The 20,760-nt window shown below is 41.2% G+C and overlaps 1 long non-coding RNA gene across 1 annotated transcript; it reads right to left on the bottom strand.

Moving 5' to 3' along the window:
• Window positions 1-3,859: 3,859 nt before the first annotated feature.
• On the bottom strand, window positions 3,860-20,558 carry LOC103882106. The gene is made up of 2 exons (XR_002520426.2): window positions 20,168-20,558; window positions 3,860-11,838 (listed from the first exon to the last, which is right to left on the bottom strand). It is a non-coding gene; the product is annotated as an uncharacterized LOC103882106 (long non-coding RNA).
• Between the last annotated feature and the right edge of the window lie 202 nt (window positions 20,559-20,760).

The following is a 20,760-nucleotide window of genomic DNA, read 5'->3' as shown; positions in this document are numbered from 1 at the left end:
CATTCCTGCCCTGGTTTGTCTTACAAACTGAGCATTTTGCTGGCATCAGGCTTTGGTAAGTACCCTGCTGATTCCAAGGGCAGCATTTCAGCAGCAGCCCTGGCAGGTGGGTTACTTAAGGTCACGTCCATCTATTGCCCATGACCCACAGGCCAGGACCAGGAGAGAGTCAAAAGGGGCTGGAGTGAGTGGAGACTAATAGCAAAACATTCCCATTTGTAGGGTAAAACAGCTTAGGAAAAGTGCAGGTAGTCTTCCTCTTCCTCTTAGGACCAAAGACTGGCAGATAGGAGGGGGTGTCCAAGACTATAGCTGCTGGATTAAATAGAGGCCATACAGTTAAATCCAGAGTGCAGATAAATAACAGATACTCTTTTGTTAGTATAAGTATGTCCCAAATATCTCATGGGACATACTTATAGTGAAACATTTTTGTTGCTTATCTGAAATTCAAATGTAACTGGGCATCCTGTATTTTTATTTGCTAGCTCTGGCAACCCTACCCCAAGGACTTCACCACAAGAACTTTTCTCCTTTAATTCCCTGCTGAGGTCAGAAGTGGGAGGCCAGATGGCTAAACAGGACTTCATATCAGGCTGGATAGGGAGTTCAGATCTCCCTAAGCAGCTATTGATCTGAGGTCAAATAAAATTGCTTTTTAAGGTCTTCCCCTAACTGTTTCTGGGAAGTGTGTTCATGGGTCAGGAAATGAAGGCCAAAAAAATGACCAAGGAAAGAATTCCTTGGCAGAGCCTCAAATTCCAGAATTCCTATTTCCAATGTAGCTCCTTAGATTTTTAGTCTGTCATTAACTTGCCTTATGCTTATGAAGAAGTTAAATACTACTTTATTTTTTAAACCACAACAAGAACGGAGAATTCATTTAAAATTAAATGCCATGTGCAGATTTTAAAGCCATGGAGATGTACAACCAGCCCCAAACTCAAATTTGCCCCATACCTTTTTCCTAGCAGAGCACTTTCCCAGCAGCTACTACCTTTGGACCTTGACATAGTGTTGGGGACGGGCAACACAAATGTTATCCAACCTGCTGGCAGGTGAGGCAGGTCGGGCCAACACAAGTTGAGGGGCCCGTCCAGAGCAACAGGGGTGGGGTCAGAAGCCTCACCTATGACCTATCATCTGAACAAGTTGTTAGGAAGTGAACCTGGAGCTTGATTCTGGATTTCCAAGTCAAGGTCTAGGGTATGTTATTTAAGCATTTCAGACCCTGCCTTCCATGGTATATCTGGCAGAGTCTACAAGTGTATTCTATAAATCTCAATGGAACATGTGCAATGTGCCAGGCATGTTCTAGATGCTGGGGACACGGCTGAGGAAGGCAGACAAGGTTCCTGCCTTCGTGGGGCTCACATTCTGGAGGGGACAGGCAGGCAGATCATAAACAAGTAAACAGATTAGTAAGCATGTAGCAGATGGTGACAAGTACTGGGAAGCTAGGGACAGAAGTACAGGTGGAAGGCGGGGCTGCTTTATAGAGGGTGAACTGAAGCTCTTTCTGGAGAGGAGATGCCTGAATAGCCAGCCTAGTGTTCCATGTGGGGTTCCAGCTTTTAGGCAGAGCAGCTGCGGTGCCAGGTGGGACAAGCCTGGTTTTTGAGGGACAGCAGTGAAGTTGACCAGTTGGAGAGCAGGGAGACAAGGTCCAAGCACCAAGCACCCTCAGGCCATGGTAAGGAGTTCAGATTTTATTTAAAGTGTGATGATGATGCCGGTGGAAAGCAAGTCTTAGCCTAGGTTCTCAGCTTTTTCTATAAAGATCAAGGTCACAGACTGGAGAGGACCCAGAGGTCCTCATGGACAACCATGAGCTGGGCCATATCTTGAATGAGCTCTGGAAGGGGGCAGGTGAGACACCTGGCCACTGCCTCATGGACAAAGTTGGGGTCCTAGAGCTTGGGGTTTTCTCAGGATATAAAATTCTATCTTCCTTCAACTTTATGTGCTTCTACAGGAAGCTACTGAATACCCTGATAAGGTTTCAGACCCTACAACAGTGATTTGTAGGCCCTGAAGGCCTTCTAACCCAGGCTTGGATGGCCCAGTCTGCTTATGCCTTCCTGCCAAAAAAAGATAGCCCAGTCCTGACATGGGGATGAGCAGAGCTGGGCCCTGGCACAGTGGCCGAATATTCTATATACCTATTTTCTTGGATTTGGGAGGTTAATCTTGCATCTTGTCCAGGGCCAGATGAAAACATGTGGACCAGTGGTTCTCAAACTGTGGTCCCAGGCCAGCAGCCACAACGCCAAGTGGGAACTTGTTAGAAATGATAAAATCAGAAACTTAGGGGTTTGAACTCAGCTTTCTGTGTTTTAACAAGCCCTCCAGGTGATTCTGATTCTCAACAAAGTTTGAGGACCACTGCATTAGAAGAAAGCTGGGCAGGTGGTTAAAACAAAATCCTCCTTTTGCTGAGACTTGGCTCTCAGTGCAAAGTCAAAGCAGAGCAAAAACAGAAACCTTTCAGGGCACCAGGATGTGTAATGTACTGTCTGCCAAATACCTGACCAACCACAGAACCTAATATCTGAGGTATAACTTTTCTATCCAGCAAAACTCTGTGGTGAAACAGATTGATAAAGAGTAAACTTTGGCTGTTTCTCCCAACTAGATTCTGAGGCCCTTGTTTATTCTTGGTGTACTCTAGATGCTACTGGGTCATTCATTCATTCTCACACTCATATCTGTTTAAGACACAGAGATAATAAAATCCTATTTCCACTCTCAAGTAGCTTGTATCAAGAGGAGGAGTGTAACTTGTGAATGAAAAAAGTGACAACACAGGGTAGTAAGCGATTGCAAGAGAACTCTGGTTTGGGGTTGGGAAGTCATGGGGAAGGAGAGGAGGGTGTCAGTCATGCCTAGAGGAACAGAAACACAGGAGTGTGGCAGGGGCTGGTCTAGTTCAACGAGTTTGGTGGCTGAGTCATTTCACAAAATCATCAGATGGGAAAACCTGAGTTCACATTCACACATGCTCCCTGAGAACAGACTTGCCTGTAGGTCCAAATACACCTGATGGATCCCCAGGGACCCCCACGTGCACTGGAGGTGCTGAGGGGAGCCTGGAGGGGTGAGAGCACCACTGGCAGCCCTGGTTCCCAAGGAGCTGACCAGGGGCTTTTTTCCCAGCTCCTTTTTTGACTGGGGCTCTCACTGACTGATCGGCCAACTCCAAAGACCAGCATCCCCTTCTCAGTCCTGTCTCACTTCTGTGTCAGAATGTTGTCCATTGGAAAGTACTTTCCATTGAGCAAGGCAGGACTGGGAATAAACTCCTGCCCATAAAGTCAATACTTGAACCACTCCAGTCCTTAGCATCTAGACTTAGCAATTCTACTCAAACCCGCAGCATGGCTGCCTTTGATAATTCATTCATTCAAAACTATTTATTAGCCAGGGCCTGACCCAAATGTCCCTCTGAGTCATCCTGTTACTGATGGTTAATAATTATGCAGGAATTTTTAGCCTCACTAGTAATCAACAATGCAACAAAGAGCTACTCTTTTTCACCTGTCAAATTAGCAGTGCTTTTTTTTTTTTCTGGAGAATAGTCAGTGCTAGCCAGGAGGCTGTGAGATGGGCTCCTTCAACCCTATCATTAGTAAAATAAATGCGACATCCTTTCTGGAAAGCAATTCAACAACATGTATCAAAAACTGCTTAAATATTAAAACTCATTAACTCTGCAAATTCATCTAAAAGTTTGCTCTAAAGGAAATAATCAGGGATTTAGGCAAATATTTATACTAGTTACCATTTATTATGCTGAAGGGAGTATACAATGTGCCATGCACTTAATACATAAATTATCTCCCACACCAACAAAGATGTTCACAAAAGCATTGTTTTTAATAGAAAAAAATTGTAAACAAGCTACATTTACAAAAATAGAGAATGCTTACTTACACTACTTAGAATTAGTCTATAGAACATTATACTACACATTAGAAACTAGGTCTTTAAAGAAAGTTAAATGTCATGGGGAAAGTGCTTTTATATACAACATAATTCTAACTTATGAAAGGTATATAACAAATATACACACATTAGAATAAAGAAAAATAAATAAAAACACTAGTAGGTAGTACAGGAACTTTTTCAATGCTTTCAACATTTTCCTATTTTTCTATGATTGACATACATCCCCTTTTATGATGAAAAAGTTATAAAAATAAAAATACGCACAGACAAATGTGACTTCCCCCTGGGTGTAAGGAACTCCTTTATCTCATTCTCCCTTCAGACAGTTGCCTCCTCATCCAGCCCTGGTGACTCACTCACTTTGTCTGAGTGTTTTATTTTCTCTTTGCAAAATGGGTGCAATAATCCTGGCCTCTCTACCGCCTAAGACAGTTGTATGTTACAGCGACCTTCTGCTAATAAAACCCCAGGTAAACGCTAATTACTATGGCTACTAACACACTAATGCTTTCTGGGAGTGGTGAGTCACACTAGGCTCACATAAGGAAGGAATGGTCTCCGGGGACAGGATTTGACATGAAGACTCCTCTTCCCAGAAGCCTTCTGCCTGTATAGATTTCCAAGACAGACTGGAAGGTAGAGTGGTGTCTCCATCAGCTATTACTGGGCACCAAACAACCCAAAACCTCAGTAGCATACCCCTGAGCATTTGTTTCTTGCTCACACATCACAGATCAGTGGGTATTTGGCTGATCTTGGCTTGGATCAGTGGGGTTGTGCCCCAGGCTACAGTTTAGTCCAGATCTGTTCCACATGCTTGTTGTCCTCCCAGGACCAGCAAGCTAGCTGGGGCATGCTCTTCTCATGGCAATGGCAGAGGTACAAGAGGACACACACAGTCCCACAAGCACATTTCAACCCCTCTGTGCGTCACACCTGCTAATATTCTACGGCCAAGCCCAAAGTCAAGGGGTGGGGAAGTTGTTCTTCCAAAGTTGTGAAAGGATCAGCAAAGTTCCATGGCAAAGGGTGTGGATGCGGCAAAAGGCGAAGAATTGAGGCCAAGAACTCGGCGTAGCACAAGGAGGGTGGAGAAGGTAACATGAGCCACAAACCTGTTATCTGACTGTCCAGACCAAAGGAAAGGAAGAAAAGGGATGGAGAAGAGATGGGCTATGACCTGTTGGAGGCAGCTGGGAAATGCCTTCTTTAGGTTCATTCACTCATGCAGCCAACAGACATGTATTGGGGTTTGGGCTTAGAGCTTGGTGAGGCTCTGAGCTGGGAGGTGATACAGGTGAGAATGAATGCAGGACTCTATTCCCTCTAATTGTTTTCCTAAAAAACTATTTCAAAACCTGTAGCCTACAGCCATATTTTAAATGCACTTTAATTTTCAGCCTTCTTGTCTCTTGTGTTGCTATGGTTTTAAAAGGTTGAGTGTATTTTTATAATCTCAAGACCATATCTCAAGCACTTCTCCCATATGTAAATATCTTTATGATCTGAATTCCCTTTGAGAAGAAAAAATGGATGTGACCCCAGTCTGGACTATAAGGAGGCATCTGACAGTGCTGTAGCCTGGGATGGTGGGTTTGCTGGGTGCCTGGGTCCTAAGGAAGGTGGTGGGGGTGGCAGTCCTACAGATGTGCACATGCAGGAGTAACTGAGGAGATGCCTCTGCAGAGACAGCAGAAAAAACACAAGAGGTTACAGAGACAGCGTAAAGGGTCCAGAGCTGGGAGGCAGCTAGCCATGTGCATGCTGCAGGCTGTTACTGTGGGTTGAGTGGGGTAAGACAAAGGCATGAGGAAGAGTTGCTTACCAGGAAACGAGTACAACCAGATGACAGATAAGTGGGTAGGGCAGAGCCCTACAGTGCCAAGCCCCCAACAGTGTTCCTTTTACCTTTTTCTGTGCCAGGGCCCAGTTTTAAGAGGGATGAATGAACAGGGCCAGCGGGGGGTGCGAAGGAGCCGAATGCAACCTGCAATCCTGAAATATGGAAGCTAACACAGACCAAGGGCCCTTTTGCCTCATAGCTACTGGAGAGTCCGTGTTAAGATTATTCTTTTTAAATGGAACCGGATGACCCAGAACAACTACAAAACAGGAGTCTCTTTCTTCCTCCAAAAAGAAACAAGTATGTAAAACAACAACAACAAAAAACAAAACTAGTGTGGAATTCTGCATTATACCTATCAAGAATCAAGGACTGAACCCCAGTCTAATCATGAGAAAAAAATCATCAGACACATCCCCAGACACCTGACCATCACTCCTCAAAATCATCAAGGTCATCAAAAACAAGGAAAGTTGGAGAAACTGTCACGGCCGAGAGAAGCCCAAGGACAAATTATGATTAAATGTAATGTTGAATTCTGGATAGGATCCTGGAACAGAAAAAAAGAATTAGGTAAAAATTAAGGAAATCCAAATGAACTATGAACTTTGGTTAATAATAGTGTATCAATAGTGCTTCATTAATTGTAACAGATGTGCCATACTAACATAAGATGCTTATAATAGCATAAACTAGATAGGGAATATATTGGAACTCTCAATACTGTCTTCTTAATTTTCTATAAATCTGTTCTAAAAAATAAAGTCTACTTTAAAAAATCTAAGTCAAGGGTCAAGAGCACAGATTTGGAAGCCAGGCTGCCTAGAGTCCAATCTCAGCTCCTCCTCACCAGTCGTACAACTGTGGGGACCAGTCACTCAACCGTTCTGTGCCTCCATTTCCTCATGGTGCAATGGGAATAACCATACTAACTCCCTCCAACTGTCATGGGTACTAAATGAGTTAAAACTTGTGAAATGAGTTAAAACTTTACCTGGCACCAAATAATACACGTGTTTATTTCATACATAAATGAAACTAAAGGTACAGGTTCACTTCAAATATTCTGTAAGACAGGACGAAGTAAACACTAGCTGAGTTTCTCTCTCTCTCTCTCTCTCTCTTCTTTTTTTAAAAAAAGGAGCATGCTTAGGGCTCAGAGTGGTCTCCACTGTGCTACAACTCCCCCAGCTCTGCCCTCCTCCCTCTAGCTTAGCCTGAGTTCCTCTCTTCCTGAGCTTTCTACACTTCCTTCTTAAGGATTCCCATTCTCTGCTAGGGTCAGAGGAGACGACCCAGCCTGGAATCTTCTTGCCAGAGACCATCTTAGCACAAGTAGATCTACCGCCTTCTCCCCCAGAGCATCTTTCCAAATCTAGGATCCAGCAGTAACCCCAGATACCTCCAATCCCACCATCTTCCTCCAGATGCCTAATCCCAGGCCCCAGACCATTCATCTGCCTCTCCTGCCTGCACTGACACCCTTTCAGCTGGAAGCACCTTGGTAAGGAAGTGAACATCACCACCCAACAGGATGCTTGGGAAATGCACATGTTCCTCATTGCTCAGGAAGAGGTCTCCCTAAAGAACAATCCTGAAACTTGTCCAAGTGACCGAAAGTTTGACGTGGGTCATCTTCCTGTGAACATCTGGAAAAGAGCCTCCAGGCAGAATCTGACTAAGGCATCTGCAGTTTCCTTCAGGCAAGACCTTGAATTCCTGGAGCATTTCCTTTTGCTACTTCCACCACACCCCCTTTCTGGGGCTGCTGGGTAAAATAAAAGCCAAACACTGCAACAATGTGTCAGCAACTAAAAACTTAAAGCTACAGGATAAAGATGAGTCTACCAACTCTATTTCTCCTGGCTGCCCCCCTTCTTCTAAAAAAGCATATCGTCGAAAATCCTAAAACACTAGTGAAGGAGGTCATTCTTATGACCCTCATTTTACAGGTGGGAAAATCAAGTCCTTCTTGGTTTTGAGACAAAAAAAAGAAGAGATTTCAGGTGTGTTTCTTGTTTGGAGAACGGGGTTGCAGTTCCTCATCCACGCTCTATCTGGGGTTATTGTGTCTGCTTTGTTTTTCTTTACTTTTCATCATGCCAGTAGTTGGCAATGACCTCCATAGACCACACGCTTAATAATAATTCAAGCTTTATTAGCACCCAACCTTCAAGGGCCTCTGGGGATTTGGCGAAGAGCAATGTTTATGAAATCATCTCCTTGTTGCAAACCAACATTCATGCCTCTGGGGTGGCCTTTGAAGAGAAGAAACTGCAGGCTGAGAATATTTGACATGGCAGTCACATGTCTGGCTTTTTTCATTTTTTATATGGAAATGTCTAAGACTACAGCACATTTGCACAGGGTTGATATTTAAGATTTATATCAACTAGTATGGCTCAGGCATCAACCAATTAAAAATAATGTTGGCCAGGGTACCCAATCAAAGCCCCACTGGCATCCTCCCACCCCCAGTTGGCCAGGCATTGCCCCTTAAGTTGCAGGATTAAGGGAAGGTCCAGAGAGTTCTGGGGAAGGGTCTAGGTGGTCATGGTGGTGGGCAGATGGTTATACCAAGTGATATGGAAATAATTCAGTATTTACCTAGCTATCAACCTCAAATTCATACATATTCTTAATTCCTACAAAGTACAGATCCGCAGCACATGGCTGAACACAGACTTGTCCCTAGGTGTACATGATGGTTAACTGTGGCCGGTGTGTTTGGATTCAGGAGACTTGAAGATGTCGTTTGGCTGCATCTCACCTCCCTTCTGGGCTGCTGGAACTGGAAATGAAACTGCAGGTGGGTCAGGTGAGTAGATAACTGAAATGGACAGACAGAGGAAGAACAAGACAGTAGGTGTAAGTCATGAATGACAGCCTGAAATGGTCCAAGCTGGGGAAGCCCAAGAGGGTCCCCAAGCCCAAAAGATGAGTAAGGAATCAGACCTAAGAGATAGGGGAAAAAAGAGGGCAGTTGCTGGCGAGATCTTAAGACAAGAGAGTTGAGAAGACCAGAGCACAGTGAAACAAGTGGGTCTAAAGCCACTGCTTCAAAAGCTCTACCATAGCATTGCCATGGGAAGTTTGGTTATGATTGAAAGTTTAGAGCAGGGCTGGAGCTCCTCAATGCTTATTCAACTCTTAGAACTTCCTTGTGAAAAGATTTCCCCAAGTGTTTGCAGTTCACACAGCAAGTTCTTTCTAGAAAAAGTGTCCCAGATGCCAACACTGATGCTTCAGAAGGACCTTCATCATTTGAAGGGCTGCTCCTCACTGGGAACAAGCATGATTTGGGTGAGTAGCATTTTTGATCACAGAGTCTCAATTCTCTAGGACTTTGGCTATCTCAGGGCAGAGTAGCTTATACATTTTTGCCTATGCAGTAATTTTAACAGTCATTTTCAAAGCAGGCTTCAAAGCACTGATGGGATACAAGAATTCTCCTGATGAGTGCAAACTGCTTTCCAAATAGGTAAATCCGCTCTGCTCTTCTGAGGGAATGCCACACAGTCCTCCAACTGTCATTTTTATGGAGAGTTCGTTGCTTCTTACTAGTAATCTATTAAGAGAATCAGTAAGGATGAGTGAATTTGGAATTTGTGAACCAAAAGTAGTATGTGACCTGAATACTTTAATTCAGGCTTCTACTCCAAATTCTGTCATCCATGCAGCAAGCGGCAACCGACAAAATTTCTGCTGTGCATCCATACCTGCAGATGGCTAGAAGTCCCACACTTGGAAGGAAGCAGTTTGTTCTCTCATTCATTAGTGGCTGCTGCTGTGCTATTCACGTAGTTGATTGCAGATAATCTGCTCTCCCTTGCAATATCTAGGTTTCTATATTTACCACATCAGTATTAGGATCTTGTAATTTTCTAATTGGATTGAAATATATGCATCCATTTTGGTTCAAATAGGAATCACCAATATCCTTCGTGCAAAAGCAAATGTTATATAATGCCACTCCCTCCAAAAAGAGCCCTGCTCACACAGCAACATTTTGTTATTATACACAGGTCTCATGGTTTTTCCATGAGAATGTGTAAAAGGGTAGAATAGATGAACAGTGAGTCTTTTCCTCCACTTAAGTGGGTGAAAGTAAAAAATATTTGAGGGGTTATTTTTCTTCTCAAGGAAAAATTTTTAGATGTAATTTTATTTTATTTTTGAATAACTTACATATTCTTATGATTCAAAAATCAAAATAATATCAAAAGGAATCGTTGAGAAGTTTTTCTCCACTGCTACCCTAGTCTATTAGGATCCTTCCCTCCATCCCCTGGAAGTCACCACTTTATTAGTTTCCTGTATATCCTTCCAGTGTTTCTTTATGCAAACAGAGATGTATTTCACTAATACATAAAGCTTCCCTGCCCCCACATTAGCAGATAAAGCTGAAAAAGGTAGACAAAAGCAGAAGTGACCTCAGAAGACTGAAACTGCATCTGAAGTCTATCTCCCTATGACCCTCAGCAGCACAGGTATTTTATTTCTACACCTGATCCTTGGGAAAATGATGGAATAAAAAGAGTCTTTTTACATCTCCCTAGCTCTGCTTTTATACTCTTCTGCCCCCTCCCATGTCAACACCCCACAAAGATCTCCGACAAAGTTTCGCTTTTTGTTCTACACTCCACCCCTATCTGCAATAAACACATCTGTTAAGGGTCCCATCACATCAGTGCCTGTGAGGATGGGCAAATGGATTCTAATGTATACGGTATTCAAGGAGGAGGTGGCTGGCTCATTCAAATCAAAGTGTCTTCCCACTGTAAATAGTCCTTCAAAATGGATCTCATGAGGAAACTTTATACCAGAGGATATCTCAAATGTGCAATGTTCAACATATGTATGGAGTGCTTATGTGCCAGGTGCTATGGCCAAGTGCCAGGTAGAAGGGTGAACAGGACACAGATCCCACCCTCGCAGACCTCACAGCCTCCTGAGGAGAGTTACAACACGTTGTAATAAGAGTCATGAGGAAGCAGAGAAGAAGGGCCCCTAACTAGGGTGGAGAGCTTGGAGAAGGTTTTGCAGGGGATGCCTCATTAAAGCTGAGGCCAGAGAGGTCAGCAGGACTCAGCCAGGCCGTGAGTGGGGCTCTGAGGCAGATTATGCACAAAGACCTTGGGTTGAGCAAGCCATGGCTCATTCCTTTTCTCTTACAACTTTCTCTTCGACTGGCAGAGGACCTTCTGGAGATAATTCAGGTAACCAACAGAGTGACTTTAATAGAGGGATAATAGCAGCAGGAGTTGGAGCTTCTTGGGAGTGGGTAGAGATGTGGAATCCCTCACATCACAACACATGGATGTGGGCTTTGCTCCGTGCATGATCATGTTGGGGGTGGTACCAGGGAAGAGTCAGGAAATTAAGGGCCTTCTCTCCTCAGCCCCCCACGTTTATTCTAGATACCACGCATGGCTTGGAAACCTCAGGAAAGCTCATGGCAATAGGAGCTTCAGGGGGAAGGCCTTGAAATGTGAGTCAGGAAATAAATCAATCAGATTCCCAATAGAAAACAGACGGCATGCTCAATACAGGATGACCTGGGGAGGGAATATTTACAAAAGTGCAGGTGGGTAGGGGCACAACCAAAAGTGCAGTTGCTATGGCCTTACCATCCTTACACCTAAAAGAGGGAGGTAAGGGACAGTAACTAGAGCACAGCAGGAGACAGTGTCTCATTAGGCTCCTGAGTCTTGAGAGAAGCAGCGATCTGCAACAAGGTGACCTTGCAGGGAGGGGGGCAGGGGAAAAATTTCACTGACTTTGCTCTCATTCCTTCTGCCAGGCCTTCCAAGTAGCCAAACACAGCCATACAAGAGGGTACAGGGCCTGCTGATGAGGCTGCAGGCACACAGCAGCACAGGGCATGGATCTGGAGGGCACAGGGGGCAAGGATACAGAAGGCAGCCCACCAAGTCCTCACCACAACTCGGGGTGGCGGGAGACCAGACAAGTTTTCTTTTCTTCTTTATGCTTTTCTCCATTTTTCTAATCTTCTCAATCTTCTGATCTTCTCACACATATCACTCCTAGAATTGCAGAAAATATTGTTTGTAAATTAAAAAGGAAAACAAACAAACAACAATAATAACATCAACAAGAAATATGCACCAAGGAGGTACCCCAGGGCAGTAAAAAAGCCTTCATTAACAAGAGTTGGGAAAAGGAGGCTTTAAGAAATTTTTGTTCCACTCTGAATAACCAGCCAACCTTTTTCCACAGGACACTGACTACAACGAAGGCAAATGCAACTGGCAGTCTCAACTAAGTTCTTGGGAAGAAGAATCATTGGGGCATAAAGAAAGTGGTGCCCAAGCCCCTCTTGTTTCTCTGAAGTGAATCTTGTGGGGAAGGAGGTAATCAGAGGGAAAGACACTCAGCATTCCAGGGGCATCTGTTCAAGTCCCAGCTCAGCCACTTCATCAAGGTAAAACCTCAAGCACATCATTTGCAGACTCTTGAAATCACTGTCAGGGTCCACGGTCTCGTAAACAATTAGACACTCTACAAGTCTTCCTTGTGAGTGTCAGAAGGGAGTGCACAAAAGATCAAAATCACCACAAAAGGCACAGAAAAATACCTCAATAGGCCCCCTCTGTTGCAGCCTGTAGCACCTAGAAGGCCTGTAGCACAGCTACTCCTTGAAGGGAAAGAAAACAGTCTTGGGTTAAACTGAGCAAAACATACATGGAGGGCCAGAGGCAGGTGTGATCAGTTTCTCTATTTCCCATTTGATGGCCCTCTCTCTCTAGCATTCTCCTTTTTTTCTGCCTTTTCCATGCCTCAGCCCCCTGAGTTCCCTCTGCCTGGGACATGGCCAGGAATCTCTCATGGGGGTCTCTCCTTACTTAGAGGGTGGAGGTAAACTCTCAGGTTTAGGAATTCCAGTGATTTTGAAGGTGAGTTTACTTAGTGAGTTATAGCTGGGTCTAGGGAGGCTAGAATTCCAGGGCTAGAAGTGACCTTCACACATTCTAGCATCCATTTATCCCACACATGTTTGGGCATCCACTATGTTCTAGGCATTGTGCTAAGAACAAGGGACACAAAAGGAAGTAAAAGCAGACATCATAGAGAACATTGAGTCTGGCAGGAGACAGGCATTAACCAAATAATCACGCAATAGGGGACCAGTTGAATAAATTTTAGTAGATCTACATATTGAAATAAGGTTAAGTAGAAACTCTGTAATTTGAAATTTGAATTGGAAATAGCGTATGAAATTATATTATTTCCCTCTAAAAAGTATTTATTTGCAGTGTCATCCACTGAAAAAGTCTGATGATGACAAGCACCCCTAGTGCCCAGATTGTGGTCTCTAAATACCATTTCTCAATATGAGAGGCAGAGTTCCTTGGAGAGGTGACTGATTCCAAGGGTGAGTAGGAAATGTACAAGATGAGCCTGGGACATCTTGTGCCAGAAAAAAAAAATATATGAAGACTATGTAAGAGATACCCAGAGGTCAACCTGAAGAGTTTCCACTCCTGAAGACTGGAAATTCTTAGCAACAACAACAACAACAAAAAATATAACAGTAGATTAAAACAGCAATATAAAAATCCATGAGTTCAAAATAATACTTTAAAAAAAGAAAAGAAAGGAAAAGATCATGGTTCTCCACTAGAGGTTGCTAGGGCTTCAGCTCATTACTTCAAAAATTGGTAAACAGACAGAAAGAAAAACATTTATTTTAACTTTCTAGTCTGTATAACTGTATTTCTGGATAATTGAATTGTTTCTGGGAAAATTTCTTTACAGAAAAATTTCCACTATTAAATGCAGAAGGAATGATATAATTCTATTTGTGACTTTAGTGGAATAATTAATTTAGGAAACAATTATTAGTGGATGCTGAAAACCTTAGAGGAAATGTTGATGGGGAATTTCATAACAAAGCAGTGAGGCTGACACCATCTAAACCCACTCATCTATCACTATTAGTGAGATAACCATGCCTTATGTGTCTACTGAGGTGAGGCAACATGAAATACACAACACCAACTATGACATATTCTTGCCTTTGAAAAATTAATCCTGAATTTTAAAAAGCCTCTAGATCTCTTACCAGTTTACAGGAAATATAGGGGACTGAAGAACAAATTAAGCAACACTGCAAATAAGCAATCAGCCCAATCTAGATTGTGAGACATTCAACAAGATAAATGACCAAGTTTCTTCAGCAAATCAATAACATGGAAAAGAAACAAAAAGGAATGAGAAATGTTTTTGTTTTTAATAAAAATTGTGTATATTTAAGGTGTGCAATGTGATGTTTTGATATATACATATAGTAAAATGATTACTACAGTCAAGCTAATTAACATATCCATCACTCTGCATAGTTGTGTGTGGGGGTGTGTGTGTGTGTGTGGAGAACACTTAAAGTTCTACTCTCTTAACAAATGTCAATATACAATACAGTATTATTAACTGCAGCTACCCTGCTGCACATTAGGTCTCCAGAACTTATTCATCCTTTCATCTCTCCATTTCCTTTGCTGCACTCCCTATCCGTGGTGTTAAAAGGTAAACTTAGGCACATTAAAATTTTAAAGAGTTTATTTGAACAGACAGCGCTTCATTAATCAGGCAACTCCAGACCATGAGTGGTTTGGGGACTCCTCTGCAGAGGCACAAAAGGAAGACTTTTATAGGATAAGCACGAAAGTAAGGCAAAGAAAATATTTGATTGGTTAAAGTGGAGCAGTAGCCTTATTTCAGTGGAAAATCCCTAATTAGAGATTTGTTGGCAGTTTCTGTTTGGTTAAGATTAGGTAAGACCCAAGCCCTTACCTCCTTAGCCTAATGACCTCCCAACTAACTATTTTAACTATTTTAACACTGGTAACCACCATTCTTCTTTGGTTCTATGAATTTGACTTTTTTAGATTCCACAATAAAGTGAGATCATGCAATATTTTTGTGTGTATCTGGCTTATTTCACTTAACATACTATCCTCTGGGTTTATCATGTTGGGACAAATGGCAGGATTTTCTTCTTTTACGGCTGAATAGTATTCCATTGTGTATGTTTACTACATTTTCTTTATGCATTCATCTGTTAACAAACACTTAAGTTGATCCCATATCTTGGCTATTATGAATAATACTTTCATGAACATGGAAGTGTAGATACGTCTTCAACATGCTAAATTTATTTCCTTTGGATATATACACAGAAGTGAGACTGCTGAATCATATGGTAGTTCCATTTTTAATTTTTTGAGAACATGCCCTACTGTTTCTTCATAATGGCTCTTTCAATTTCTATTCCCACTAACAGTATCCAAGGGTCCCCTTTTCTCTACAACTTCACCAGCACTTTTTATCTTTTGTTTTTGATAACAGTCATCCTAAACGGTGTGAGATGATCTCTCACTGTGGTTTTAATTTGCATTTCCCTGATGATTTGTGATGTTGGGCAACTTTTCATGTACCTGCTGACCACTTGTATGTCCTTTTTGGGAAAATGTCTATTCAGTTCCTTTGTCCATTTTTTAATCAGATTATTTGTTTTTGTTTGCTATAGAATTTTATGAGTCCCTTATATATTTTGGATATTAATCCCTGATCAGATGTACATTTTGCAAATATTTTCTCTGAATTCCATAGGTTGTCTTTTCATTTGTTGATTGTTTCCTTTGCTGTGCAGAAGCTTTTCAGTTTGATGTAGTCAGGATTGGGAACTATTAGAGAATAAAAGAGACTTAAACATATGACAATTGAATGAAATGAATGAGCCTTGTTTGGATTCTGATTTAAAAAAAAAAAAAAAAACCCTAAAGAGATATCTTTGAAAGAACTAATCTAATATTAAGGAATAATTATTAACTTTGTGAGGATGGATAATGGCACGGTGGTTACATTTCTAAAAAGTCCTTATAAACCTTAGATACACGTAAGGGATGGAATGGCAGAATGTCTGGGATTCAAGGGCAGGGAGTAATGGGAGGCAGTATTATCACTGTCGAGTGGGGTGATGAGTGTCTGAGGTTTCATTATACTCTTCTGTCTATATCATGTACATCTGAAAGTTTTCATAATAAAACATTTCAAAATATCAACAAACATATGACTATAAATTGTATGAGGTGCTGAATCAGACACCTCTGGTGTGACTTCAGCATCTGCCAGGCTTACTTATGCTTGCATCCATAGCTGGGGTGGACAGTTCCATGAAGGCTTTGATCATCCTCATTCCAGAGTGAGTCACATGTCTCTGATTTATGGCATTGGATGCTAACTAGGGACTGCCCAGGATTTTGCCATCACCACATATGCTTCTACACAGCAAAGGAAACAATCAACACAATGAAAAGGCAAGCTATGGATCCAGAGAAAATATTTGCAAACCATATATACAGTATGTCTGATAAGGGGTTAATACCCAAAATATATAAGGAACTCATGCAACTCAATAACAACAAAACACAAATAATCTGATTTTAAAATGTGCAAAAGACCTGAACAGACATTTTCCCAGAAAGGACAGACAAATGGTCAGCAGGTATATGAAAAGGTGCACTGCCATGAGGAGCTCACAGTGTAGGGAAGTTAATGCCCAGTGGGATAGTAAGCACAAGTGTCTTGTTTTAAAGGTGTATAAACTAAGACTCCTTCATCAACTGGTAGATGAAAGAGCTGGACTAGGGCTTCTGTCTTGATGCCTTCCACAGAACTCAACAGAGGCCTTTGCTCAAACTGGGCCCTCAATAAGGATTTTTGCATGATTAAGTAAATGCGTGAGCAAAAGCATAGAGACCATAAAAACACAACACAATTAACAATGGAGAGTTCTAAAAATAGGTCTAATGAATAGACATTTCTCAAAAGAAGATATACAAACAGCCAACAAACATAAAAAAATGTTTAACATCACTAATCATCAGGGAAATGTAAATTTAAACCACAAAGAGATACCACCTCACTCCTACAGGAATGGCTATAATTAAAAAGTCAAAAAACAATAGATATTGGCATGAATGTGGTAAAAAGGGAATACTTTTACACTGCTGGTAGAAATATAAATTAGTACAACTTCTATGGAAAATAGCATGGGGATTCCTTAAACAACTAAAAGTAGATCTTCCATTTGATCCAGCAATCCCACTGCTAGGTATCTACCCAAAGGAAAAGAAGTCATTATATGAACTATTCCAAACAATTGAAAAGGAGGGACTCCTCCCTAACTCATTTGATGAGGCCAGCGTGATCCTGATACCAAAACCTGGCAGAACTATAACAAAAAAAGAAAACTTCAGGCCAATATCCCTGAAGAACATCAATGTAAAAATCCTCAGTAAAATACTGGCAAACTAAATCCAGCAGCACATCAGAAAGCCTATCCACTATGATCAAGTAGGCTTTATCCCTGGAAGGTGAGGCTGGTTCAACATACACAAACCAATAAACGTAATTCATCACATAAGCAAAACTAAAGACAAAAACCACATGATTATCTCAATAGACACAGAAAAGGCCTTCAGTAAAATTCAACACCCCTTCATGTTAAAAACTCTCAATAAACTAGTATTGAAGGAACATACCTCAAAATAATGAGAGCCATTTATGACAAACCCACAGCCATTATCATACTGAATGGGCAAAACCTGGAAGCATTCCCCTTGAAAACCGGCAGAAGACAAGGATGCCCTCTCTCACCACTCCTATTCAACATAGTATTGGAAGTTCAGGCCAGGGCAATCAGGCAAGAGAAAGAAATAAAGCGTACTCAAATAGGAACAGAGGAAGTCAAATTGTCTTTGTTTGCAGATGACATGATCCTCTATCTAGAAAACCTCATCATCTCAGCCCCAAAGCTTTTTAAGCTGATAAGCAACTTCAGCAAAGTCTCAGGATGCAAAATCAATCTGCAAAAATAACAAGCATTCCTATACACCAACAATAGACAAGCAGCCAAATCATGAATGAACTCTCATTCGCAATTGCTGCAAACGGAATAAAATACCTAGGAATACAGCTAACAAGGGAAGTGAAGGACCTCTTCAAGGAGAAATACAAACCATTGCTCAAGAAAATCAGAGAGGACACAAACAATGGAGAAACATTTCATGCTCATGGATAGAAAGAATTAATATCATGAAAATGGCCACACTGACCAAAGTAATTTATAGATTCAATACTATTTTCATTAAACTACTATTGACATCCTTCACAAAATTAGAAAAAAATATTTAAAAATTCATACGGAACCAAAAAAGAGCCCATATAGCCAAGACAATCCTAAGCAAAAAGAACAAAGCTGGAGACATCACGCTACCTGACTTCAAACTATACTACAAGACTATAGTAACCAAAACAGCATGGTACTGGTACAAAAACAGACACCTAGACCAATGGAACAGAATAAAGAACTCAGAAATAAGAGCACACATCTACAACCATCTGATCTTTGACAAACCTGAGAAAAACAAGCAATGGGGAAAGGATTCCTTATTTAATAAAAGATGCTGGGAGAACTGGCTAGCCATATGCAGAAAATTGAAACCAAACCCCTTCCTTATACTTTACACAAAAATTAACTCAAGATGGATTAAAGACTTAAATGTATAACCCAAAACTATAAAAACCCTCAAAGAAAACCTTGGCAATACCATTCAGGATATAGTCACAGGCAAAGATTTCATGATGAAAACATCAAAAGCAATTGCAACAAAAGCAAAAGTTGACAAATGGGATCTAATTAAACTAAAGAGCTTCTGCACAGCAAAAGAAACTATCATCAGAGTGAATAGACAACCTACAGAACTAGAGAAAATTTTTGGAACCTATCTATCTGAGAAAGGTCTGATATCCAGAGTCTACAAGGAACTAAAACAAATTTACAAGGGAAAAAAAAACAACCCCATTAAAAAGTGGGCAAAGGACATGAACAGACACATCTCAAAAGACATTTATGTGACCAACAAACGTATGAAAAAAAGTTCAACATATCTGATCATTAGAGAAATGTAAATCAAAACCATAATGAGATACCACCTCACGCCAGTCAGAATGGTGATTATTAAAAAGTTATGAAACAACAGATACTGGCGAGGCTGCAGAGAGACAGGAATGCTTTCATACTGTTGGTGGGAATGTAAATTAGTTCAACCATTGTGGAAGATGGGGTGATAATTCATCAAAGACCTAGAACCAGAAATACCACTGGACCCAGCAATCTCGATACTGGGTATATACCCAGAGGAATATAAATCATTCTATTATAAAGATATATGCATGTGTATGTTCATTATAGCCCTATTCACAATAGCAGAGATATGGAATCAACCCAAATGCCCACCAGCATGATAGACGGGATAAATAAAATGTGGTACATATACACCATGGAATACTAGGCAGCCATGACAAAAAAATGAGATCATGTCTTTTGCAGGGACATGGATGGAACTAGAAGCCATTATCCTCAGCAAACTAACACAGGAACAGAAAACCAAACTCATAGGTGGAAGCTGAACAATCAGAACATATGGACACAGGGAAGGGAACAACACACACTGAGGCCTGTTGGCAGGGCAGTGGGGAAACGGAGAGCATCAGGAAAAATAGCTAATGCATGCTGGACTTAATACTTAGGTGATGGGTGGATAGCTATAGCAAATCACCATGGCACACGTTTACCTATGTAACAAACCTGCACATTCTACACATGTATCCTGCAACTTAAAATAAAATTAAAATTAAAGTTATAAAAGAAGTCATTATGTAAAAAAGACACATGCACACGCATATGTATAGCAGCACAATTCACATTGCAAAGAAATGGAACCAACCTAAGTGCCCATCAACCAATGAGCAGATAAAGAAAATGTGGTATATACACACCATGGAATACTACTGAGCTAAAAAAGGAGTGAAATAATGTCTTTTGCAACAACTTGGATGGAGCTGGAGGCTATTATTCTAAGTGAAGTAACTCAGGAATGAAAAATCAAATACCATATGTTCTCACTTATAAACGGGAGCTAAGCTAAGGGGACGCAAAGACATACAGAGTGATACAATGAACTTTGGAGATTCAGGGTTGGGAGAGGTTGCAGGGGAAGGGATAAAAGACTACATACTGGGTACAATGTACATTGTTCCAGTGACGGTGCATTAAAATCTCAGAATTCACCACCATAGAATCCATCCATGCAAACAAAACCCACTTGTATCCCAAGAGCTACTGAAATTTTAAAAAATAAAATAAAAACAAAAATGGTCTAATTTGTTTCCTGTGACTGATTTTAAGATCCCAAAACAGCATATGAGAAAATGTGTAACTATGAAAGAAGATAGTCCTTCATCCCATAGCAATAAACTTCCACGTAAGTGTTAAGATACAAATCTTACTGTCTCATAGCTCTGCCTTCAAGATGATGAACACAAGCGTCCAAGCACATTGATGTGCGTGCAAACAGGTGTATGTGCTCCATATTGTTGCACATAAAAATAGCTCATGAGCTTGGAAAAACAGTTTGCTTTAATCCTCGGATTTTGGAAAAACACTTGTAGTCAAGAGCAGAATCTCATTTTTAAAGATAATTGGCATTTCCTCCTCAACCACAAATATTTCAAATATTTAAATAAGCTTGATAGCATGCAGAAGCAACTCCTCAGGCCCAAGTCCTTGTGACCACAGAAATTCGATCTTTCTCCCTTCTCTCTTTCCATCCTCTCAGAGCTTTCGGGTGCTGTGATAGAATCTGTAGGATTGTCAAGATTTAAAAAAATAAGGTACTTAGCTATCAGGCAAAAAAAAAAAAAAAAAAAAAAAGTCATCATGCCTTCTTTTTTGAAATAAAGAGCAAGATAGGAAATATTTTTTTATTAACAAACTGGCAAGAGGAAAGCTAGTTGACTGATAAAGGTTCCAACTGTGTGGGTAACCTGTTTAGCCAGGACCAGATGGTTCAGAGAGCTGGTAATGAAATAAAACGTATTCT

Source organism: Papio anubis, chromosome 2 (assembly GCF_008728515.1).
Source record: "Papio anubis isolate 15944 chromosome 2, Panubis1.0, whole genome shotgun sequence".
In the NCBI taxonomy this organism is placed as follows: domain Eukaryota; kingdom Metazoa; phylum Chordata; class Mammalia; order Primates; family Cercopithecidae; genus Papio; species Papio anubis.
Note: the sequence above shows the minus strand (reverse complement) of the source record. Positions and strands in the feature narration are given on the sequence as shown.